At 34.4% G+C, this 25,812-nt stretch overlaps 1 pseudogene; it reads right to left on the minus strand.

Moving 5' to 3' along the window:
• Positions 1–335: 335 nt before the first annotated feature.
• LOC112819431 (cytochrome c oxidase subunit 5B, mitochondrial-like) lies at positions 336–9,125 on the minus strand (annotated as a pseudogene).
• Positions 9,126–25,812: the final 16,687 nt, after the last annotated feature.

The raw sequence follows: 25,812 nt of genomic DNA on the forward strand, positions 1-25,812 counted from the left end.
ATATTCATGTGCATTTCTCAATTCTGATGTCTAAATTATGACTGGCAGTAATGAGAAAGTAACATGAGATGCATGGAATGCTTCATAGATCTAGGAAAATGGCTTTAAATTTAATTTATAAATCTATAATTACACAATAAATATATTTAAACTTATTAAAGAAATTCCAGTGTGGTGTTAATAAGCATACAGAACAGAAAATGCCTTTTTATTGTTTTGGGTTTTTTTTTTCTTTCTTTTTTTTTTTTTTTTGGAGAAGGAGCCAGTGCAATGGCTAGTCTTTATTGAAAAGAAGAAACTTTACAGTAACAGTTTAAGTAAATTAGTGCAAAGATTTAGTGGGCCAACTGGTGGGGCACCAGCTTGCAATGGGTTCCACAACTAGAGCATGGCTGGGTCTCGCCTTTGTGCAGCCAGAACCAGATGACAGCACTATTATCCTCTTCACAGATGCAGCCTACTATTCACTTGTTGGTGATAGATGGGACTAAATTAGGGTCTTCCTTGGTGCCCGAAACTGCTTTTGAGGCTAGCATATTGTATGAGTCCAGCCCCTTCCATGCAACCATCATGACCTCCCCCTCCAGCCCAGTCACCTGCTCATTGTCAGTAGGAACACCACCTCCAGATGCCATGGAGCACACCTCATTGGGACCACTGGCCCTGAGGGTCTGCTCAGCCAGCACTCCAACTCCACAAAGTAATCTTGAAGCCTTAACACCTGATACAAATAGCAGCACTTCCGAGAACAGGCTCTAGAAAAGAAAGTGTCCTAACCAAATACTAATCTCTCACTCCAATCTTCTTAATCCTAGTTGTAAATCCTTAATTACTTTCTTTTAAACATTTCTGTTTTTATTTCTTTTCCTGTTTTCTAACAGCTTAAGGTTGTACTTCTTGATTTATCAATTTCAAAACTGTCAAATTACTCCCTCATAAGAGTTCAAAGAGGGGGGTTTAATTTACTTAAATCTAAGCCACTTCCTTCCACTTTATAATTGTCCCATGGTTATATCAGTGATATAACATTTTAACAATGGATTCACTGAAGTGAAGACAGACCCCAGTTTGTAGCATTCGCTAATGTCTGTGGCTAGTTTCAAGCTACCAGAGAACAGAGTTGAAAAATTCCCGAAAATTTAATAATTAGCTCTAACAATTCAGGACAGGAAAGCCCCAGCATATTGTTAGATGATATCCACTTACACTAATGGTTACTTTTTTAACACTAAATAATGTTTCTATTTATTGATGAAGGCTCTGCTTTCTATATCTTGACTCAACCCTTTCATCCTCCCTTCTGCCTTGAATCTTATTTAATGATCACTTTTATATAAAGATAGTATGTGTATTTAAATAAGAAATCACAATGAAGTCTTCTATGTTTTCTCTTGATTCTTTAAGTTGAAAACTCATGAACAACAGTATATGAGTAAAACCATATAGGTATTGTTTCTTGCAAAGCCAGATGTTGTGTTAGTATTCTAGTATCATAACACTGGAATACTATAAGGGGTATACTGTTAGCATAAAGATCACTGCAACTCCCATTTGTAGCATTCTGTTGATGTTTACAGTGATGAAACAAACCTTAATTTACTACATTTGTAGAACGTGGTTTTCTTAACTAGAACTTTTGCGTTTTGGTTTTACGTTGGATTTGATTTTTCTTGGAGTTTCTAATTATTTTGTGCATATGCTGTGTGTCTATGGGTAAAAGTTTAGCATGTGTTTATCATATTCTTACCTTTATCTGCCTTTACAATCAGACTATTTTGTAACATCTACAAACCAAAAGCTGCCCTCTTGGGTTTCCTGTTTCCAATTCCTGGCTTTCTCTCTTTTCTGTCATCCCTGGTTAAATCCAACTCTCCATCTACACTATGCTGCAACTGAGAATCTGACAGTGACTAGAGAAAACTCACAACTATGCAGCCTGGTCACCCTCCAAAGTCATGATAACTAATTTTAAATGAGCTTTGAGGAATCAACAGGCCTATTGCTTTGCCCTAAGCCCACCCTCTCCCACTATTCACAATGTTTTATATCATATCTTGTTCTGTCTCAAATATTCATACCTCTTTGATTATCCTAATGTCTGGTGATCTTCCTTTTAATTTTACTAAGAAAATACAACCGAGCGTATATTCACTACCAAATCTACCGAGCAACCTGTACCTTTACCCACATATTCAGCCTGTCATTCTATCAAAATCGGGGCTGCCTCTATTCAAAGTCATTGCTCTTGAAGTACTCTCCTACTCTCCTGAATCATTAAATTTTCATTTCTTTGAATGATTCCCATAATGATACAAGTATACTGCAAATATCTCATCTTATATAATTAAGAGGATGTTGTATAGGCTCAAAGATAGAAAAATAGAGCAAGAGAATGCAAACAATTTGTGAAAACTGTTATTTATATGCTAATTTGATATGGAACAGAGATAATATTTTGGATTAGTGTTGAAAGGATGGACTAGTATAGTGTGGTACTGAGACTATCAGTTTTTATTTAGGAAGAAAATAAATTTGGATCTCTACTTCACAGTGATCACAAAAATTAATTACAAATAGGTTGACACTTCAATATGGAAAGTCAATGTTTAAGACCTTAGCCAAAAATAAATGAGACTATTATTCTTACCTTTACATAAACTGAAATTAGCACCAAAGTAATAAGGAAACCATTTATGAATTTTACTAAAATGAATATAACAATTGAATTTTTATTTTCAACAATGGAGGACTAACTTATTTCAAAACAAGCCACATACAGAAAAAAACTAAAGAAAATGGAAAATACTTAAAATATTAATTTGAAGGTGTAAGGAAGCTACCAAGGCTGTGAAGACTTGAGGGGCCAAGACCCCAGAGAGATGTGAAATTCATAGAAGTGAGCATATATTTGGTACTACCTTTTCTCTGCAAGGAATCTATGATCCTGAAGTTGTGGCTGAGAGGATATGAATTTGAGCAAAAGCATTCTCAAGATTTTAGCAATTTTATGGGAGCAACGGGACAGAAACCAAAGATCAAAGCCCAATGATAAGGAGAGTTTCTGGTAAACAGACTAGGCTTAGAAAAGGGCTATGTGACCAAAGTAAGAATAAGATAATTAAACCAGTTCTTGCTGCTATAAAGTGCATTTCTCTCCTGGAAGAATATTATATATTCTAGTACTTCAGGGTTTTTTTCTAAAAATTTTCACAATCTCTGGAATCAAACAAAAATCACTAGGCATGCAAAGGGATAAAAATGGACCAAATATTAGGAAAACAAATATTGATAACAGCAGGATAGAAATCAAAGAGCAATGTAAATATTATAGAGTCCTAAGAGAAGATGAGGTGAAATGAAAATACCATACTCCTCTCCTGTACATAGTATGAAAATTCTAAATTAAAAAAAGAAAAGCAAATGAAATCACCACTATATACAAAAGATAATATATGGCAAACAAATAACATTTCATTTAAATATTCAAGGGCATCTATTATTTAAAACTCAATGTAATTCAACATAGTAAAAAAATAATAGAGAAAAATATGATCTCAGCAGATGCAGGGAAGTCATTTGATAATAGATTAGGAAATAAAGAAACTTCCTTAATCTGATAGTGTCTAAAAACAAAATAAACAAACCAAAAAAAACCAACCAACCAAAAAAAAAAAGAAAAAACAAAAATCAGTTAACATCATGACAGATGGTGAAATAGTAAAATACTGAACAACTTTCTCCTGGAATGAGAATGAGATAAAAGTGATCTTTACCACCCCTTCTATTCAGCATTGTTCTGAAGAGCACTTTGAGCATAGTATGACAAGGTGGAGAAAGGTATAACGACTATAAAGGAAGAAAACAAAAACTAAAATTAGTCATAGAAGTAATCATTTTGTATACAGACATACAGAAGAATGTATAGAATCTTAATACAACTGTGGATTTAACAAGGTCATTTTGTATATGTTTAATATGAAAAATAAAATATAATTCAATATATTAGCAATTAAAATTAGAAAATGAATTTTTTAAAAAGGTATCACTTGTAATAGTACCAAGTAACATAAGATTCCTAGAATTAAATAAACAAAAGATATGTGGTATCCCTGCAGAAAAAAAAAATAGATGTAAATTATTACCGAGAGAAATTAAGTAAATGGAGGGTTGTACCATAGTTATAGATCAAAGTCTCAGAATTGTAAAGATGCCAGATCTTTCCAAATTGACTTATTGTTTCAAGGAATATCAATCAAAATTCCTCCAGTTTTGTGTATATGTGTGTATATGTGCAAATTTGCAAGCCTATTCCAAAGATTAAAAATAACCAAGATAACCTTGAAAGTTCAGAGGATGTAAGCAGTATGGTATAGACACAATGATAGGTAAATATTTCAACTGCACATAATAGAAATTCCAGAAAGAGACTCACATGTGTTCGATCACTTGATTTATGACAAAACTGGTACTGCAGCACAAAGGGAGAATAAACAGACCTACAAATACATAAATGGCTCTGGATCATTTACATACACATATAATCTCTAATTCATACCATACACAATATCAAATCCAGATGAGAATATAAAAAGCAAAACAAAAAAGCTTCTAGAAGAAAATGTAAGAATATTTCAAGACTTGGAGTAGGCAAATTACTTGAATATAACATGCAAAAAAGCACTAACTATGAAGAAAAAGATTTTTAAATTGGATTCTTCATCAAAATAAACTACTAAAAAATGAAAGGGTAAACCACAGAGTGACATAAGTTATTTGCAATACACCTAACCAACAAAGAATTTATATCTAAGATATAAATATCAATAAAGAGAAGACAGGTAATGTAAAAGAAAAATGGGCAGGAAACGAACCGACAATTCACAAGAGATTTCTAAATGGCCAGTGATAAAGGTCTCAGTCTCATTAGAAATCAGGAAATACTAATTGAAACCACAAGAATTTTCCATCTCATAGCCAATTAAGGTTTTCCACAAAGTGAAGCTTAAAAGGAAATTTGTTTCTGAAAATTAAATACTGTCCACTGTTTAGTTTGCTGATTTGGTTTACATACATGATAATATTTCTTTAATATCTTAGTGCCCTCCATTTTCTCTCTCTTTTTTTTTATTTTATTTATTTATTTGAGAGAGAATGAGAGACAGAGAGCATGAGAGGGAAGAGGGTCAGAGGGAGAAGCAGACTCCCCGTTGAGCAGAGAACCCGATGTGGGACTCGATCCCGGGACTCCAGGATCATGATCTGAGCCAAAGGCAGTCGCTTAACTGACTGAGCCACCCAGGCGCCCTCTCTTTTCTTTTTCAAAACTCTTCTTGAAAAAAAATATTGTCTTGCTGCATAGGTCCTCTCTGACTTTTCCTATATCCTCAGGTATTTTATTATATTCTGTTCTTTTATGTTCTTTATTTTTTGAAGTTTATTTATTTTTAGATCTGTTAAAAAACAAAATTGAACTGAGCATATTTGAAGATCTAATTGTTTTTATTAAATGATTCAGGAGTCAGGCAGCATCCCACAAAGTAGAGGGGAGCTCCACTGAGCTAAACCAAAAAAGGTTTTTAAAGACAGAGAGAGGGCATTAAAAAAAAAAAAAATTAGGAAGAAAGAAATTTATTAGCAAGGAATGCATTGTTTAGATAAGGCTTTCCCCCTATGGGGAACAGAAAAGGTGAATCAGTAAATTTCCTAGAATTGACCAGGGAATTGCATGTTGACTAATTAAAGGTTACATTCCTGAGGAGTTGAAACTGCAGTTAGGTTCGATATTAAGTCTTAGTTTACTGGCTGGAGGTTTAACCTAAACCACTTTGGGCCTGCGGTTTTCTTTTTAACAGATCTCTTATAATTTCATGGCTGTAATATCTTCTAAAATCTGAGCACATTGCTTTATTAATTATTTTATTTTTCTTACCTTCTAGTCTCTCGATTCTCTATTTTTCTTGCATGGTCCAATTTTCTGTGGATTCATCTTGGTCTTTCTCTTTCAGAATTCCTGTTTTCCTCCAATCATTGGTTGGGTTCCTGCATAAGCAGATTATGAGATAGAGTTTAGCATGCAAAGTATTTATTAAGGAGTGCCCTTTGAGATCAACAGCAGAAGAAGACAGGGGAAGAAAGTAGAGCTGAGCAGTGAAAGAAACTGATTTGCTGTGCAGGCTCAAAGCCGGCCTCCACTGACCTCATGGACAACTCTCAATCCAGAATGATTCTTTAGAATATCCTCAGATGAACAGAGATGGTCAGACATACACTCTCACACCAATCAGTTCTTGGATGTAGGTCTCCCCAGGAAAGGTTGTGATTGGGCTGAGGCCCTCTGCAGCGAGGCAACTACTGAGGAGACTGGCAGCTAAAGTCCATCTGCCCACGATGCTTCCAGAATCTGAGACCACAAGTTCTTCATTGAGGGAGGAATGCCTGGGAGATTCTTCACAATGTCTTCTATATCCTCGATGTCGAGTGGTCCTTTGTTTTACTCTTATATTTAAAAGCCAGTCATTTTTTTGCAAGGGGATTCATCAAACTATTACCCAATGGCCAAATCTGACCTGTTGTACTTTTGTAATAAAAATATAATCAAACAGAACCATTCCCATTTATGTTTTGCCTATGGCTACTTTTATGCCATAGACAGAGTTGAGTAATTACAACAGAGACATTATGGCACACAAAGCCAGTAATACTATCTATCTGACCTTGTACAAAAAGGGTTTGCTGAACCTTGTTCTAGAAAGGTAGTGTGCTTTCTATATAGTTATGCAGTTAGGGCTATTTCCCTCTAAACATCTTCCCTGAGTGGGAATTTATAACAATAACAACAATTAATTGAATTGAGCACTTATCATTGAGAAACCTTTTACTCTCATAAGCCCTACTGAACCCCAGGCATCCTGGTTCCAGATTCCAGGCCCCTAACTACTGGAACATCTCTCTATGCAGAGTTCGTTGAAGAATAGCTTCCTCTTACTGAGCAAGAGTCCATCAGACTTTGAGCTCCCCCCTGCATGCCAGAATTTAGAAGCATAATCATGTAAACTTGAATCACTTCCTTGGAGAAGTACCCTGAGTTTTTAGGTCTTAGAATAAATGTCTGATTGTCTTTTGCTATGCACATGTTTGGGGTCAGAATGGTAGAGTTGGGAAACAGCCAAAGGTGTTCCATAGATACCTGGTTTGGGCCCCTGTTCTCACTCCAGGCTACTCTGAATCAATTTCTAGTTTCTGGGATTCCCTAGAGCTCCTGCATACCTTCTTCCTCCACCTATTTCAACACTTGTCATACATTTCCATCATCCTCCTTCCAAAAAAGCACTGTCCTCTGAAACCCTCTTAGACTCTTCCATTACAATTCATCTTCTCCATTTCAATGTCCCTAACAGCCCTACAAGGTGAATGCCTATGCTCAATCAGCTGTTTTGATATTTTGGGTTTTTTACATTATACAATAGCTCAAGAAAAAGGTTAAGTCATAGTTTTCTGTTTGGGGTTTTTAATTGATAATGAATACTTAAATATTAAATATTTACATTTTAGGAATATTAAGTCTATGTAGTGAATGAGTGACACCAGTGCCATGTGGAGCCTGAGGCAAAAGAAAAATTCAGTAATATTGATCCTGTCTTTACTTAAAAGTTTGATATTCTGTTCATCATGGATGTTCTTGCATTAATACTGACTTTAAAAAGTACTGCATTGAGTATTTTTGTACCTTCATTACTGAGTATTTTGCTGTCCCTTTAAATTTTGTGCCCAAGCAAGTACCTCACATGCTTTAATCTTGTTCCAACCCTGCTTGACAAGGTCCTCAAAGCTCTTGATTATATGATATTTTCATTAAGGGATAGTGATAATCATAGAATTATGAATACTAATATAAAAAAAGATACTATAGAAACATCTATAGCCAAAGCTTTTATGCCACACTCAGATGTTAGTTATTATAGCTCATTTATATATTTGTTCTGATAGATAAAAGTATTCTCATTTCCAAGAGAATGTGTTAAAATAAAGAGCTACCATAGAAGGTATAGGAGCAGATAATTCATTAAAACACTACTTGTATTATATGGAATTCTTTTATATGAAAACTAATTGGTTGAGATTAGGAGAAAAGAGCTAAGCTTTAATATGGAGCAGAAGAGAAGGAATCCTCTTAAACATGAGGAGAGTCAACTTTTTAGATGCAGAGCTAGATGCCAAAAAATCAACAAGAGATCAATAATTTGCTTAAGACAGGGCAATTTCTGAAAGCCTTGGAAAACAAGCTGTAAGAATAATAAAAATCACAGTTCTACATTCGCCTGAACTAATTTTCTGTATTCTAATTGTGTACAATGCATCAAATGCATTACTGCCCCCCCCCATAAAAAGGTCTCAGTAAATGTATGTTGCTTTAGTAAATGAAACACTTAAAAGGATTTGTACATTTTACTCACTTATATTTTCAATTTAAATTTTCTGGATGTTTCAAAAATTATATAAAAATAGAATGCTAGTGCATTAATAAAATCAATAGCAATTATCATAATAAATATTGAGTAATAAAAAATGCCAAAAAGATAGGCATCTTTGTTTGTGATAAATGTTGGCAAGATGGAAGCAGTACATTTACTAATGGAATCATACAGTCATAAAGTATTTCATACATAAATATCCAAAATAAAATTATCATTTTCCAGGAATGAAAACACTTCAAAATTATAGTGTGCACAGCTCTAAATTGATCCTATGAGTGGATTCCAGAAAAACCATTTACCACATGGTTATATTTAAGATGCGACTCAAGCTTCCTGAATACTTTAAAGGTGGAGTCACCAATGCCCAAAACTACTGATAATAAGAAGGACAAAAACCCCACATATTCAGAGGACGTAAGTGCTTCATGTAACAGAAGCTACAAATTAAGAAAATACAAAGACAGTTTACAATGATACCGATACACAGAAGGCAAATTAATGTTTTAATTATTCATCATGCATAATTTCATATAAGCCACTCCCAGCCATTATAGTCTAAAAATTCTTCATCTACATCATGATTGCAATTTTGATTGTCATCAGGTTCACTTACTTCATGCTGCTTCCTCTTTGAGAGGCAATATAGCCCATGGTTAGAGTACAGACCCTAGAGTCAGGCTGCCTCATTGGTAGCCCAGATTTGTGACTTTAGACATGGTACTTAACTTCTTGGGTCTCAGGTTTAACATCTGTAAAATGAAAATTACAATTTTATGTGATTTTTAAAAATTTTTAATTCCAGTATAATCAACATAGAGTGTTATATTAGTTTTGGGTGTACAATGCAGTGATTCAACAATTCTGTACGTTACTCAGTGCTTATCGTGATAAGTGTACTCAATCCCCTTCACCTAGTTCACCCATCCCCCACCCACCTCCACTCTGGTATTCATCAGTTCTGTATAGTTAAGAGTTTCTTGGTTTGTCTTTTATTTTCTTTGTTCATTTGTTTTGTTTCTTAAATACCATTTATGAGTAAAATCATAGGGTATTTGTGTTTCTCAGACTGACTCATTTCTCTTAGCATTATACTTTCTCCATACATCTATGTTGTTGCAAATGGCAAGATTTCATTCTTTTTCATGAATGACTAATATTCCATTGTAAATATATATCACACCCTTTTTATTGATTCATCTACCAGTGGACACTTGGGCTGCTTCCATAATTTGGCTATTGTAAATAATGCTGAAATAAACATAGTGGTGCATGTATCTTTTCAAATTAGTGTTTTTCTGTTCTTTGGATAAATACCCAGTAGTGGATTACTGGATCATATGGTAATTTTATTCTTAATTTTTTGAGGAAATTCCATACTGTTTCCCACAGTGGCTGTACCAGTTTGCATTCCCATCAACAGTGCACAAGGATTCCTATTTCTCCACATCCTCACCAATAATTATTGTTTATTGTGTGTTCGATTATAGCAATTCCAACAGGTGTAAGATGATATCTCATTGTAGTTTTGTTTGCATTTCCCTGATGATTAGTGCTGTTGAGCATCTTCTCATGGGTCTGTTGGCCATCTGTATGTCTTCCTTAGAGAAATGTCTGTTCATGTCAACTGCCCATTTTTAATTGGATTATTTGAGTATTGAGTTGTATAAGTTCTTTATAAATTTTGGATACTGACCCTTTACCAGATATATCATTTGCAAATATCTTCTCCTACTTAATAGGCTGTCTTTTAGTTTTACTGATAGTTTCCTTTCCTGTTCAGAAGCTTTTTATTTTGATCTTTATTTTTGCTTTTGTTTCCCCTGCCTCAGCAGACATATCTGTGGCTGATATTAGAAACATTACTGCCTGTGCTCTCTTCTAGGAATTTTATGGTGTCAGGTCTCATATGTAAGTCTTTAATTCATTTTGAGTTTATTTTTGTGTATGGTGTAGCAAAGTGGTCCAATTTCATTCTTTTGCATGTAGCTGTCCAATTTTCCCAAAACCATTTGTTGAGGAGACTATCTTTTTCCCTTTGGATATTCTTGCCTCCTTTGTCAAAGTTTAATTGACCATAAAAGTGTAGATTTATTTCTGGACTCTATTCTCTTCCATTGATCTATATGTCTGTCTTTGTGCCAATACCATACTGTTTTGATTACTACATTTTGTAGTATATATTGAAATCTGGGATTATTATACTTCTTATTTTGTTCTTCTTTTTAAAAATTGCTTTGGCTATTCTGGGTCTTTTGTGGCTCCATACAAATTTTAGGATTATTTGTTCTAGTTCTGTGAAAAATGCTGTTGGTATTTTGATAGGGATTTCATTAAATATGTAGATTGCTTTGGGTAGTATGGACATTCTAACAATATTTGTTCTCCCAGTCCATGAGGAGGGATATCTTTCCATTTCTTTTTGTCATCTTTAATTTCTTTCATCAGTGTTTTATGGTTTTCAGAGTATAGGTCTTTCACCTCTTTGGTTAAGTTTATTCCTAGGTATCTTATTATTTTTGGTGTAATTATAAATGGGATTATTTTCTTAAATTATCTTTCTGCTACTTCATTTTCAGTTTATAAAAATGCAACAGATTTCTATATATTGATTTTATATGCTGTGGCATTACCGAATTCATTAATCAGTTCTAGTAGATTTTTTGGTGGAGTCTTCAGGATTTTCTATACATAGTATCATATCATCTGCAAACAGTGAGAGTTTTGCTTCTTCTTTACCAACTTAGATGCTTTTTATTCCTTTTTCTTATCTGATTGCTGTGGCTAAGACTTCCAGTATTATGATGAATAAAAGTGGTGAGAATGGACATTCTTGTCTTGTTCCCGATCTTAGGGGGAAATCTCTCATTTTCTCTATTGAGTGTGATGTTAGCTGTGGGTTTTTCATATAAGGTGTATATTATGTTGAGGTATGTTGACTCTCAACCTACTTGGTTGAGGGTTTTAATCATGAATGGATGTTGTACCTCATCAAATGCTTTTTCTGCATTTATTGAAATGATCATATGGTTTTTATCCTTTCTTCTGTTAATGTGATGTATCACAATGATTTGTGAATATTGGACCATCCTTGCATCCCAGGAATAAATTCTACTTGATTCTGGTAAATTATTTTTTTAGTGTATTGTTGGATTCAATTTGATAATATTTTGTTAAGGATTTTTGCATTCATATTTATCATAGATATTGGCCTACAGTTCTCTTTTTTAGTGGTGTCTTTGTTTTTGGTATGAGTGTAAGGCTGGCCTCTTAGAAGGTATTTGGAAGCTTTTCTTCCTCTTCTATTTTTTTTGAATACTTTGAGAAAAGTAGGTGTTAATCTTTCTTTAAATGTTTGGTAGAATTCACCTGTGAAACCATCTAGTCCTAGATTTTTGTTGAGAATTTTTTGATTACTGACAATAGGTCTATTCAAATTTTCTATTTCTACCTGTTTCAGTTTTGGAAGGTTGATTGTTTCTAGGAATTCATCTATTTCTTCAAAGTTGTTCTATTTGTTGGCATATAATTTTTTGTAATATTCTCTTATAATCTTTTGTATTTTTCTGGTGTCAGTTGTTATTTTTCCTCTTTCATTTCTGATTTTGTTTATTTGAGCCCTCCTTTTTTTTTTTTTTTTTTTTTTTTTTTTTTTGCTAAAAATTTTTTTATTTTGTTTGTTTTTTTAAAGAACCAGTTTCTTGTTTTATTTTTTTTTTTTTTTTTAGTTTTCTGTTTTGTTTATTTTGTCTCTAATTTTTATTATTTACTTCCTTCTATTGTTTTGGGGTTTTGTTTGTTCTTCTTTTTCTATCTCCTTTAGCTATAAGGTTATTTTAGTTCTTTGTTTTGTTTTGTTTTGTTGTTTTTAGATTTTTTGTTACTTCTTGAGGTAGGTCTATATTGCCATAAACTTCCCTTCTTAGAACAGCTTTCTCAATATCCCTAAGATTTTGGACAATTGTGTTTTCATTTTCATTTGTCTTTGTGTGTTTTTTTTTTTTAATTTCTTCTTTGATTTCTTGACTGACCCATTTATTGTTTAGTAGCATGTTATTTAACTTCTATGTTTTTATGTTCTTTCCAGATTTTGTCTTGTGGTTGATTACTAGTTTCATGGCACTGTGGTTGGAAAAGATGCATGGTATGACGTCAGTCTTTTTGAATTTGTTGAGACTTGTTTTGTGGCCTACTATGTGATCTATTCTGGGAAATATTCCATGTGCACTTGAAAAGAATGTGTATTTCACTGTTTTTGAATGGAATGTTCTGAATATATCTGTTAGATCCATCTGGCCCAATGTGTCATTCAAAGCCAATATTTCCTTGTTGATTTTCTGTTTGAATGATCTATCCATTGGTGTTAAGTGGGGTGTTAAAGTCCCCTACTTTACTGTTTTACTATTGACTACTTCATTTATGTTTGTTATTAGCTGTGTTATGGATTAGGGTGCTTCCACATTGGGTCCAAAAATATTTACAATTGATACATCCTTATTGGCTTATTCCCTTATGGTTATATAGTATCCTTCTTTCTCTTGTTACAGGCTTTGTCTTAAAGTCTATTCTGTCTTATATCAGAGTATTGCTATTCCACTTTCTTTTCACTTCATTTGCATGATAAATGCTTTTCTGTCTCTTCACTTTCAATCTGCATTTGTCTTTATGTCTGAAATGAGTCTCTTAAGGCAGTATATAGATGAGTCTTGCTTTGTAATCCATTCCATCACAGTATGTCTTGATTAGAGCATTTAGTCCATTTACATTCAAATTAATTATTGCTAGGTACATACGTATTGCCATTTTGTTTCTTATTTTATGGTTGTGTTTGTATTTCTTCTCTGTTCCTTTCTTGTTCTCTTATCTCATGGTTTTCTGGCTTTCTTCAGTGTTATACTTGGATTCCTTTTTCTTTATTTTTTTTTGCATATCTATTATCAGTTTTTGATTTGTGGTTACCACTAGATTTATATACAATATCTTATACATATAGCTGCCTAATTAAGTTGATGGTCACTTATGATTTAACGCAGTCTAAAAGCACTAAATTTTTACTCCCCCCCCACCCTCTTTTATGTATGTGGTGTCATAATTTACCCTTTTATTTTGTGAATCTCTTGACTGATTTTTATAGATCAGATTTATAGAATTAATTTTACTGCTTTTGTGTTTCCTACTTTCCGTGCTCTTCCTCATGGTCTTTTTGTTCCACTCAGAGAGTCTCCTTTAACATTTCTTGTAGGGCTGGTTTAGTCATCATGAATTCCTTTAACTTTTGTTTGTCTGGTAAACTCTCTCTCTCTTATTCTGAATGGTAGCCTTGCCAGATACAGTGTTCTTGGCTGTAGTGTTTTTGTTTTTGTTTTTGTTTTTCCTTCAGCACTTTGAATATATTATTCCACTCCCTTCTGTCCTACAAAATTTCTGCTATAAAAGCAGCTGATGGTCTTATAGGGTTTCCTTTGTTATTGTTTTCTTTTTCTTGCTGCTTTTAAAATTCTCTCTTTATCATGACTTTTTGCCATTCTCATTCCTATGGATCTTGGTGTGGACCTCCTTGGGTTGATTATGTTAGGGGCTCTCTATACCTCCTGGATCAGGATTTCTGTTTCCTTCCCCAGATTCAGGAAGTTTTCAGCTTTTATTTCTTCAAATGCATTTTCTTCCTCCCTGTTCTCTCTTTTCTCCTTCTAGGATCCCTATAATGTGAATGTTATTATGCTTGATGGTGTTGCTGAGTTCTCTTAATCTATTCTCATTTTTTATTAGTCTTTTTTCTCTCTCCTATTCAGCTTGATTGCTTTCCACTACTCTCTCCTCCAGGTCACTAATCTCGTCTTCTTCCTCTAGTCTGCTATTTATTCCCTCTAGTGTATTTTTAACTTGTTATTAAGTTCTTCATCTCTGATGAGTTCTTTTTTATAGTTTCTATCTCTTTGTTGAAGTTCTCACTAATATCCTCCACCCTTTCCTCAAGTCCATTGAATACCTTTATGACTATTACTTTAAATTCGCTATCAGGCATATTGTTATCTCTGTTTCATTTAACTCTCTTGCTGTGATTTTGCCCTGTTCTTTCATTTGAAACATTCCTCTGCACCCTCATTTTGATTAATTCTCTGTGTCTGTTTCTATGTGTTAGGAAAGTCAGCTATGTCTCTTGCTTTTGTAAATAGTGGCCTTATAAAGAAAAGGTCCTGTAGTGCCCTGCAATGCACTGTCCCCTATTCACCAGAACCTGGTGCTTCAAGGGTGTCTCATGTGTGTTGCATGTGCCCTACTGTTGTGGCTGAACCATGTTTGCCTTTAGTTCAGTCTTTTTCAGTGGTTCTCTTTGCCTGTTGTGTGTATAATTTGGTCCCTATGTTGTTAGTGGGCCAGAATGGGGCCACCTTGGTCCTGAATTGGGTCAGACCAGGCATTTGCCAGAGCTGCAGTTGCACCAAACTTCAGGGTGCTCCTCCTGTGTTATCCCCTGAGATGCTTTAATTAGTGGGCAGGGCTTATAGGCAGACCCAGTGTCTGCCCCCAGCCCACTGTCAGGGCCACAGTCAAACTGCTATGTCTGGTTTTCTTCCCCTTTCCCTCGGTCAGGAGTCACTTTGGGATGGTGCTGACCCCTGTCAAGGCTGCTTGCACACTGCCACTTGTGACACTACTTTGGGTGAACTCCTGCTGAGGAAGTGTTAAGGGCAGGGTGCACAGTGTTAGCAAAGTTTATGCGGGTCTTCTGTGGGAGGGGTCCTAGAAGGCTTTGGATTGCTGCTGAGGGCAGGATGGGGGGAATGTCTGCAGAAGAATGCTGGGGTGGGGCACGCTGTTAGCAAGCTAGGTTCACAGGCTGTACTGGTTCCCATAGGTGTCCGTATATCTAGACTGGGAGGCTGGGGAGGGAAATCATGGATGCCAGCTCTTTTGTTCCTGGAGAAGTCTCCCAAAGATCCTTGCCCCTCCAGCACATGTTCTGAGATTTGTAAACAAATCTCCCCACCCCATATTCCCCAGGTGTTTTTCAAACTGCTGCTTTTATGTAGTATCTCAATGGGGCCATTTGTTATACTGTCTTTTTAAGGGTGAGAACTCAGTTTCCTATCACTCCCAGGCTCTCCCAGAGCCCAGCCATTGATTTTTAAAGTTCCAGGTGCTAAGTCCCACTGATTTTAAAAACTTGCTAATTCAAGCTCCTCTCATTTTCAAAACCAAATGTTATGGGAATTTGTCTTCCCAATGCAGTTCCCTCATGCCTGGGGTGCCTGGTGCAAGATATGCTCCTCTCCCCTTTCCATGCTTCCTTCATCCCTCCCTCCTGTGGACAGTCCTGCAGGTCAGTTTGGCTCCTGACCACATGTCTGCCCTTTCTACCCTCTTTTAATGTGGACTCTTCTCTACATTTGTCTGTGGAGAGTCTATTCTGCCAGTCTTCAGATCATTTTCTGGGTTATTTACTCTGATAGGGTGTTACCTAGGTGTATCCATGGGATGAGGTGAACCAGGATCCTCTAACCCCACCATCTTCACTGGAAGTCTCTGTTTTTTTTTTTTTTTTAATTAGATGAGAAGACACAATGCCTGACATAGAGAACATGCTAAATAAGTATAAGCTATTGATGTTATAATAAAAATAATGGTAATAATAAATAAATAATAAATTTGGAGAACCAATTTTTAGGTAAACATTGTTAGCATGAGCATAGAATATCTCACAGGAAACACCTTAGATGTCACTGTAAAAATGTGTTTCTCTGTGTGTATACATGTTTTCTGCTCTCCAACTTCAGATTGTCTACATAACCTCTAAGTTGGAGGATAGTACATACCATTTGCCCATGTCTTTTCCTTGAGGAAAACTTTTCCCTTAAATCCAGCTGCTTTATAACAGTCCATGTGGGCTAGTGTTCATAAAGTTCCGCTTAGGAGGAAAACCACTTGCTAGAGACATGAGCCTTGGAAGATGCTAGCATTTGAAGATGTTGCCCCATGCCTGCTTAAAGCAAAGACACAGAACAACAGTGGTGTCCACGTTCAGATGAAAAGTAAGTTAATAGATGCTTTTACCCTGACTTTTTGAATAGTGTTGAGCATTATAAAATGGAAAATCATAATCAGTCACCTCAAAGATCAAGAATTGGCTTAATATAGACTGAAGATTTATAAGGGCATACTCTTTCTATTGAAAATGAAATGTGCAGCAGATCCTGGAACAGATTTCACGGGATGCAGCACAACCTGTTTCCAGGAACAGAAGCATCAAATAAGCTATCTCTGATACTGTAAAATAAAATGAGGAAATTGAAAGTATCATTCCATTAGCTCATATTCTCTTTCCTCCCCTATTCCTCTGCTTTTTGTTCATACTGATTCTTGCCTGGAACTGCTTTCCTGACTTTTTAAGCTTTCTTTCTGGATGATCATTATTTATTATTGCTGATCACTCAAACTTCAGCTTGCATATTACATCTTCCAGGAAGACCAAGCTAGGTTAGGAGCCCACCACCATTTGTGATGTAGAGCACCTGAACTTCCTATATCACACTATTTGTCACATTTTATAACACTGCCTCTTTGCTTGTTCATATCATCACTGCATAGAAACTCTTTGAAACCAAATATTATTCATGTCTTGTTTACAGTCATGTCACCAGAACTACCCCTGGGTAAGTGCTCAAATATTTGTGAAAGAAAAGTAGGGAGAGAAGGGAGGAAGGGAAAATAGAAATGGAGGCAGGAAGATTGATAAGCAGCACCTCCTTCATTTCAACAATGGCAGAGCTGCCAGAAATTTCAAAACCAAGGTGCCATATGATCCTAGACTCAGCTGTGGCACAAAGCGAGGGACATTGGGTTAGTCCGTGAAGGCAATTCAAACATTTCCTTATACCAACTTGGATTTAACTTTTACATCCTTTTTCATGGCAAAGCTAGGAACGGAAACGTCTCATACTGGCTTACTTTGTTTGCCAGACTTTTTTCAAGCCTGAAGACAAAAATATCCTTAAAACAATTTAACCCATCTGAAATAATGGTGAAGAAAACTCTGTATGCAAGAGTAATTCAGTGATAATTCATAAACAGAATGGCAATATTATTTTTGTTTCTTTGAGAAAGATTTTTTTCCATGATTTCTTATTCATCTGACTTCCAGTTGAATTCAGACAGTAGAGAAATCTAGCAGGAGTTTAAATGGAAAGAAGAGAGTGAGGTCAGGTTGTTTATTTTCCTGGCTTCCCCCTCCCTTTTAAAGTGAGCTCAAACTGGCTAATCCCTGAACCAAAAGTCAACCAAAAGACTCTAGCAGCAGCAAATGGCATTCTACTCTCTCTCTCTCTCTCTCTCTGGGTTCCAGTAACCTCTCTTGATCACCGTAGGCCTAAAGAGGGTATCAGCTCAGCTGCTGCTGAAGCCAGATTCTTGTAGTAGCCTGTGATCCTCCTATACCCATCATTTTAATGTCAGTAAACACATGTAAATTATTCTATTTTCAGTGTTCCATATATTTTCTGTTGACTTGAAATTGATACAGAAAATGGGTATCTCTGTCAAACATCTTTGATATATATTCTTTTTTTTTAAAGATTTTTATTTATTTATTTATTTGACAGAGAGAGAGACAGAGAGAGAGGGGACACAAGCAGGGGGAGTGGGAGAGGGAGAAGCAGGCTCCCTGCTGAGCAGGGAGCCCGATGTGGGACTCAATCCCAGGACCCTGGGATCATGACCTGAGCCAAAGGCAGACGCTTAATGCCTGAGCCACTCAGGCACCCAATATTCTTTAAAGCAAAATATATACATGACTAATTTAATGCTTCTCTTTATTATTTTATAAAATTATAAATCCAGACACAGTATTTTTATCTGGAGGAAAAAGGAACCATATATTTAGCGAGTAAATCCAGGGTCAGCTCTGCTGTTGCATACACACATATTATTCTTCTCAATATTTTACTAATATTTTTAAAACTTGAAATTAAGATTTATATTAGTCTATATTAATCTATTACATCATTTTTCCTGACTTGGAAACTCTTGGTGGCCCACCCAACCTCTATATCCCTTGTCCTAGAAGAACCCAACTTGTATTTAGTAATCTACCCTATTTTTCATTCCAAAGTGGAATTCTGATTGGTCTATGTAGCCAAGCTGTGCATAGGATTCCCTTGGTCAGGTGGATCAAGATTTTGAGGGCTCTGAAATCATAAAATTTGGGGGTTGTCTTTAAGAAAAATAATACAAATTATGAATATAAAATAAGAATGATTAAATATTTATTAAAAATGAGAAAATTAACAAATTTAAAAATTTAAAGCTGACTGAAAATATGCTAACCATAGCAAAATCTAAAAAATAATATAATTTTAATGAACTGCTTGACTCTACATTTTCCTTCATTTTCAAAATGCATAGTCCTTGATCACCACTTCTTGAAAATAATCTTATAGTATAATTTTCTATAGAGAGAATAAAAATATGCTTCAGTCTTTGATCCAGCAAAGCTAAAATCACACTTTGTTTTTATTTTTGATAATCACTTGCTGTTTTTAGTTTTGCTACTGGCATGTACCCTACAAGTAGAGAAATTCTGATGAATTCTGTTTCATGTAATTCCATCAAAAGGACAAAAAATGTATGATTTATTGATACTTGTATATTTTACAGTATGAAACATGTTCCAGATAAGAATAATCTTCCATTTTAAAAAAGCTATAGAGGAGAATTGAATCCTCAGTGAACAATTTTATTCTTCTGATATTAGAAGGATAATCCATACGCTGTTCCTTACTTTCTACATTTCAAATCTTTTTATTTTCTACCACTATCCACACCCTGCCAGCTCCAGACACTTTAAGATATGTCCATATTATGATTCAACCTGAGCACAATAGGTAGTAAGCTAGAAGGCTACAACTCAAAGTGAAGATGACTGCAGACCAAATAAATATATACTATTAATCCAAAACTATGTAAACTACCAACTCAAAACCTCACTAGCAGAATCTCCCAAATATTTAAAACTTGAACATCATCTGAAATAAAGAGTAGTGTAAGGGAGAATAGGTCAAAGTTCAGAGACACAGGAGTTTTAACTGAGACTAAAATAGTTTATTTTGTAAATTTTACAAAAATAGAAAATATGAACATATAAACACATATGCTAGGGCCTCTCTCTGGGGCTTAGGAAAAGCTCATACAATTAATGGGCCTAATGCTTCATTATCTTAACATTAAATCCACCTCTGTCTCTGGTGATTGTATCTGGCCCAGGTTCAGGCAGGCACCCCACTCTCTAGCCTGCAATCAGAGTGAAGAGAAGTATTGTTTTATATGTGTTGGAGACACATTTCTCTACCTTCTACATGGCAACGTGAAAAAATAATTATTTTACAATCCTGGAGAAACTGGCCAAGGTAAAGTTAATGCTGGTTGATGTAGATATTATCCTTGGAGCTTACCCTATGTTTGGATTTATAAATGATCAAGAAAATAGTGTTTAAACTAGTTTGCATTGGTCTCATCTTAATACAATTAATTTGCATTATTTCTGAAAGGCTATCGTTTGAATAAAGCTAATTTACATTTTAACAAATTTAATTCTCAAATAGGAAATTATCCTATTTCCTATTTGAAAATCATTATATAACTTGAAGTCCAGAATTGTGATGTCCTCAGCTTTGCTTTTTTTTTCAAGGTTGCTTTGACTATTTGTGGTCTTTTGTGGTTCCATACAAAATTCAGGATTGTTTGTTCTAGCTATGTGAAAAATGCTGGTGGTATTTTGATAGAGATTGCATTAAATGTGTAGATTGCTTTGGGTAGTATGGCCATTTTAACAATATTTGTTCTTCCAATCCATGAGCATGGAGTGTCTTTCCATTTCTTTGTATCATCTTCAATTTATTTCATAAGTGTTCTATAGTTTTCAGAGTAAGGTCTTTCCTCTGGTTAGGTTCATTCCTAGGTACTTACTGGTTTTGGTGCAATTGTAAGTGGGATTGATTCCTTGATTTCTCTTTTGGCTGCTCATTCTTGGTAGATAGAAATGCAACAGATTTCTATACATTGGTTTTGTATCCTGCGGCTATACTGAATTTGTGTATCAGTTCTAGCAATTTCTAGGTGGAGTCTTTCAGGTTTTCTACATAGAGTGCCATGTCCTCTGTGAATAGTCAAAGTTTGACTTCTTCCTTGTTGATTTGGATGCCTTTTATTTCTTTTTGTTGTCTAATTGATGAGGCTAGGACTTCCAGGACTATGTTAAATAATAGTGGTGAAAGTGGACATCCCTGTCTTGTTCTCTGACCGTAGAGGAAAAGCTCCATTTTTCCCCATTGAGGATGATATTAGCTGTGGGTTTTTCATATATGGCCTTTATTATATTGAAGTATGTTCCCTCTAAACCTACTTTGTTGAGGGTTTTTTATTATGAATGGATGTTGTATTATGTCAAATGCTTTTTCTGCATCTACGGCAATGATCATATTGTTCTTTTTCTTTTTAAGTTGTTTTTTTTTAAAGATTTTATTTATTTATTCATGAGAGACAGAGAGAGAGAGAGAGGCAGAGGGAGAAGCAGGCTCCCAAGGAGCAGGGAGCGTGATGCGGGACTCGATCCCAGGACCCTGGGATCATGACCTGAGCCGAAGGCAGATGCTTAACCATCTGAGCCACCCAGGCGCCTGATCATATTGTTCTTATCCTTTATTTATTAATGTGATATATCACGTTGATTCATTTGTGAATATTGAACCACATTTGCAACTCAGGAATAAATTCCACTTGATTGTGGTGAATGACTTTTTTAATATATTGTTGGATTTGGTTTGCTAGTGTTTTATTGAGAATTTTTGCATCTGTGTTCAGAGGAATATTGGCCAGTAGTTCTCTTTTTTAGTGGTAGTTCTCTTTATTAGTGGTATCTTTATCTGGTTTTTGTATCAGAGTAATGCTGGTGAGGATGTGGAGAAAGGGGAACCCTCTTGCACTGTTGGTGGGAATGAAAACTGGGTCAGCCACTCTGGAAAACAGTATGGAGGCTTCTCAAGAAGTCAAAAATAGAACTACCCTACAATCCAGCAATTGAACTGCTAGGAATTTACCCAAAGAATACAAAAATACTAATCCAAAAGGATACATGCACCCCGATGTTTATAGCAACATTATCTATAATAGCCAACTTATGGAAATAGCCCAAGTGGATAAAGAAGTGGTATATATATAATGGAATATTACTCAGCAAAAAAAAGAATGAAATCTTGTCATTTGCAGCAACATGGATGGAGCTAGAGAGTATCATGCCAAGTGAAATAGTCACAAAAAGACAAATATCATATAATTTCACTCGCATATGGAATTTAAGAAACAGAAGAAATGGGCAAAGGCACAGGGGGAAGAGAGAAAGAAGCAAACCAAGAAACAAACTCTTAACTATAGAGAACAAACTGATGGTTCCCAGAGGGCCAGTGCGTGTGGGGGTTGGGTGGAATGGGTGATGGGAATTAAGGAGGGCACTTGTAATGAGCACCTTGTGTTATATGGAAGTGTTGAATCACTAAATTGTACACCTGAAGCTATTACACAGTGTGTTAGCTAACTGGAATTTAAATAAAAACTTAAAAAAAATTATAAACTATTGAATTACACAACTCTCATAGATATCATAAAATTTTTTTCTGAGGTGATAGGAACATTTTTAAGACTTCTGATATTTCTCAAATATGATAACTGTTTCAAAAACATTCAACTACATAAAATAAATATATTAGAATCTACATTCATATTTAGCAAAAAAGATTCCCTAAAATAAGTATTTTAAGTTGTTTAAAGAAAAACATAGGTTCTAGAGTATTTTTTGTGAATTTTCAAAATTCAAAAATAAACCCACCTCATAAGCATTGATAAGAAAGCATTGATATGAAAATATATATCAAAGTGTTTTCCCATTGGTGAGATATGTTTTAAAAGTTTGCAAATCTCAATTAGACATATTTCAAGGCATAAAATTGCAAAACCATTTCCTTTTTATTGTTCTTAAGAATTAAAAAAATAATAATTCCCTTTAGACTCAAAGCTCATTTAAAGTTGTGTTTCTGAATAACTACTATCTTTTGATTTAGATTAAAGTTCTGGAAGTCCCAGGCAGGAAATATCAAGTGATCAAGCACATAACTCAGAGAGAGAGAGAAAAGTGATTAAAGAGAAAGAAGGGGAAGAAAAGAGTTTTGCTTAATAATTAAAAAAAAAATAACAAAAGGTATTGTCAGAAAATATTAAAATTCTTTTAGAGGCAAACCAAAAATCCATCAGAAGAAAGAAGTAAAAAGTAATACCTAGAGGAATACTGACTAGTTTGAATCAGTAGGATTTTTCTCTTTAAACAGTTTACCCCTTAAGTTCCCTGGCCGAGTAAGGAGGCACTATGAAAGAATGGAAACAAAGAGAAACTGATTCATAATCTTTGACACCACATTTTTATTCCATATGTTTCACATTTCCCAAAATGTCTCCTATTGCAAGGAAAGTGTTAGGGCAGTTCTCATAATGGCTTCAGCTGGCATTTTTCCTTATTTTCATTTTGAGACTCACAAAGGCCTCCCAAGGCCCCACAGAGAAAAATCTAGTTTTTTATTTCTAAATGGATGTTATATTTATAGATGTTTTTATGTCTGCACCTTACTAAAATATACAGAAAAGTCTGCAAGAGAGACTGAATTTTACAAAACAAACAAACAAACAAAAAAACAGGGAGGACTGTGTTTAAAAACTCTGTGTGAAAATTGTATGCAAAATGTGCTTGGCCCCCTTGGTAAATATTTTCATGTGTCTCAGTCCTTTTATGATTATGGTGGCTTTTTATTAGTTATTTTCATTTGTTGTGCAAGGACCTGTGGTTCAGTAGTTGAACAACACAAATTATAACTGCTAGGAAAGCAGTATTTTATTTTACATTTCTCCAAAAATTTTTTGCCTCCTTTAGGACACAAAACTTATTCGACATTGCTCCTGAACTCAGAGGGTTTTTAGTCTAAGTTGGAAGACAACACATAATAATGATGAGCCATGGTGGTGATAACAAGGGTACACAAGAGGGTTGTTAGAACAAAGGAGAATATGAGAGGATTCAGTGGTCCCTTGTTTGTTTTTTAAAAATGTGTTATATATTTGGGGTCTAAATACATGCAGAGAGAATAATAGAGCAAAAACCTATGTTTTTTCCTTTCAATTTTGTTAATTTTTAACTTTTTGTCTTTTAAATTTAGATCATTCAAAATAAGAATACAATATTACAGATCCATATTAAATCCATTCTTCTAGTGTCACTAATCACTTTTCTTTATTAAGAAGTGACAACTAGGGGCACCCAGATGGCTTAGTCAGTTAAGTGTTAGACTCAGGTCATGCTCTCAGAGTCCTGAGATCAAGCCTAGCATCCAGCTCAGCACTGGGCAGGGAATCTGTTTGTCCCTCTCCCTCTCCCCTCTTGGGTGCACCCACTCTAAAATAAATAATATAATAAAGAAAAGAGAGAGGAGTGACAACTCTCCTAAATTTTGCGTGCATTATCCCAAAGCATGTTTTTAATAGTCTTACTATATAGGTATGTATACACAAATGCATGCATGCACATGCACACACACAATGTTTGATATATAGTATACATATATTTACATGAATATTATATGTATAATTGTGTATATATATTTATAAACTGCATAACATGCTATCACACTATATATCTTTTCTACAACTTGCTTTTCCCACTTAACGTTTTGTTTAATCCTTATCCATGTCTATAACTATACATAAGGATCTAGCTCAATACTTTCTGTTGCTATGTGGTATTCTAATAGATTATTAATATACAGTATATTTAGTCATTTTCCATTTGATGGGCATTTGAGTTTTTTTCATCTTTCCCTATTAAAAATAAAATTGTAATAAACATCCTTTTATATAATGTCCTGTGTACATGTGTGAGCTTCTCTTAATTCTAAGAAGTAAGCTGAAGTTCTGAGTCCTGTTACATGTGCAGCTAAAATGTTATTTGATATTGCAATATTTTTTTGCCAAGGTGATTATATCAGTTTATAATTCTATCATTGATATGTAAGTTCTAGTTTTTAACAAAAAAATCATCAAAAATAATTAAGGAAACATCCAGTTCAAGAATTTAGAGGACAATAATTAAAAAAAGAATTTAGAGAATAATCATAAACTTGAGAAAGTAGCAAAAGGAGATAATGAAGAAAAGAGCAAAAGTTGATAAAATAGAAAGCATGAAAATAATGTGCACTGTCTAATCTTTTGGTGTTAGGTTTTGTATGTGTGTTAGCCAAATGTTAAAATGCATTATTCAATCAATGTTAATCAGCATTATTAGTGGCATTATGTAGGTATTCTATAGCCTTATTTCTCTTTGTCTGGTTTGTCTATTAAATATTGAAAGAGTAATTATTAAAATATTTTATTGTTATTCTGTCATTTTTGCATTCCTCTGTTTACCTTTAACCAAGATAACAGAAGAAAAACTCAGAGTTAGACAACAGTACATCCTATATATATAGGTAGATAGATATATTAACTATAGATATATTAGCTTTATGGGATTCTTTGAAAACATGGGTTATGTAGGTAAAAATTGAATTTGATTCTATGTATAAATATCTGAAAGGGTTGTTGTGTGTGGGTGTGTGTAATCAAGTAATTGTTTACACCAACATGCATTTACTGCAGTTTTTCTACACGTTGATATAATTTATTTAACCAATTATTTATTTTGGATTCTTAAACTGCCCTTGACACTTCACAGTTTTAACTAATGCCAAAATAAGAAGTCTCTATGGCCAAATATTTGTATTAGAATTGTTTCTTTAAATTCTAAAAAATTATAGTACATAATCATGAAAAATTGTAAGATGCGTGATACACATTGCCAAGTTGCCCCTACAAAATGTTGCACCATTTTATACTTTCACCTAAAAATGTTGAAAGTATATATTTTTCCTACATACCATCATTAGTACTAAGAAAATAATTTTTGAATCTTTGGCTATACAAGTAAAAATTTGTTTCTCACAGTTGTACCATTAAAAATCAATAGTATGTAAGTACCTCTTTTTAATTGTTTATTCACCATAATTTGTGTTTTTAATGATTTGCTCAGTCTATCCTCTTTTTTTGTAATGTGATGATAGTTATTTTTCAGTGATTTTTATTATGTTAATCATCATGTAAAATTATCTTCTCGTTTTCTCATTTGACTTTTAATTTGTTCTGTTACATAGTATAGCGTTTAATTGTAATGTTCAACTTCTCAATCTTTTGTGAGTTCTTCAGTATTTTCCCAGCA

This window comes from Callorhinus ursinus, unplaced genomic scaffold, assembly GCF_003265705.2.
Source record: "Callorhinus ursinus isolate GAN/ISIS: 27379988/994484 unplaced genomic scaffold, GSC_fseal_2.0 scaffold6, whole genome shotgun sequence".
Lineage (NCBI taxonomy): Eukaryota > Metazoa > Chordata > Mammalia > Carnivora > Otariidae > Callorhinus > Callorhinus ursinus.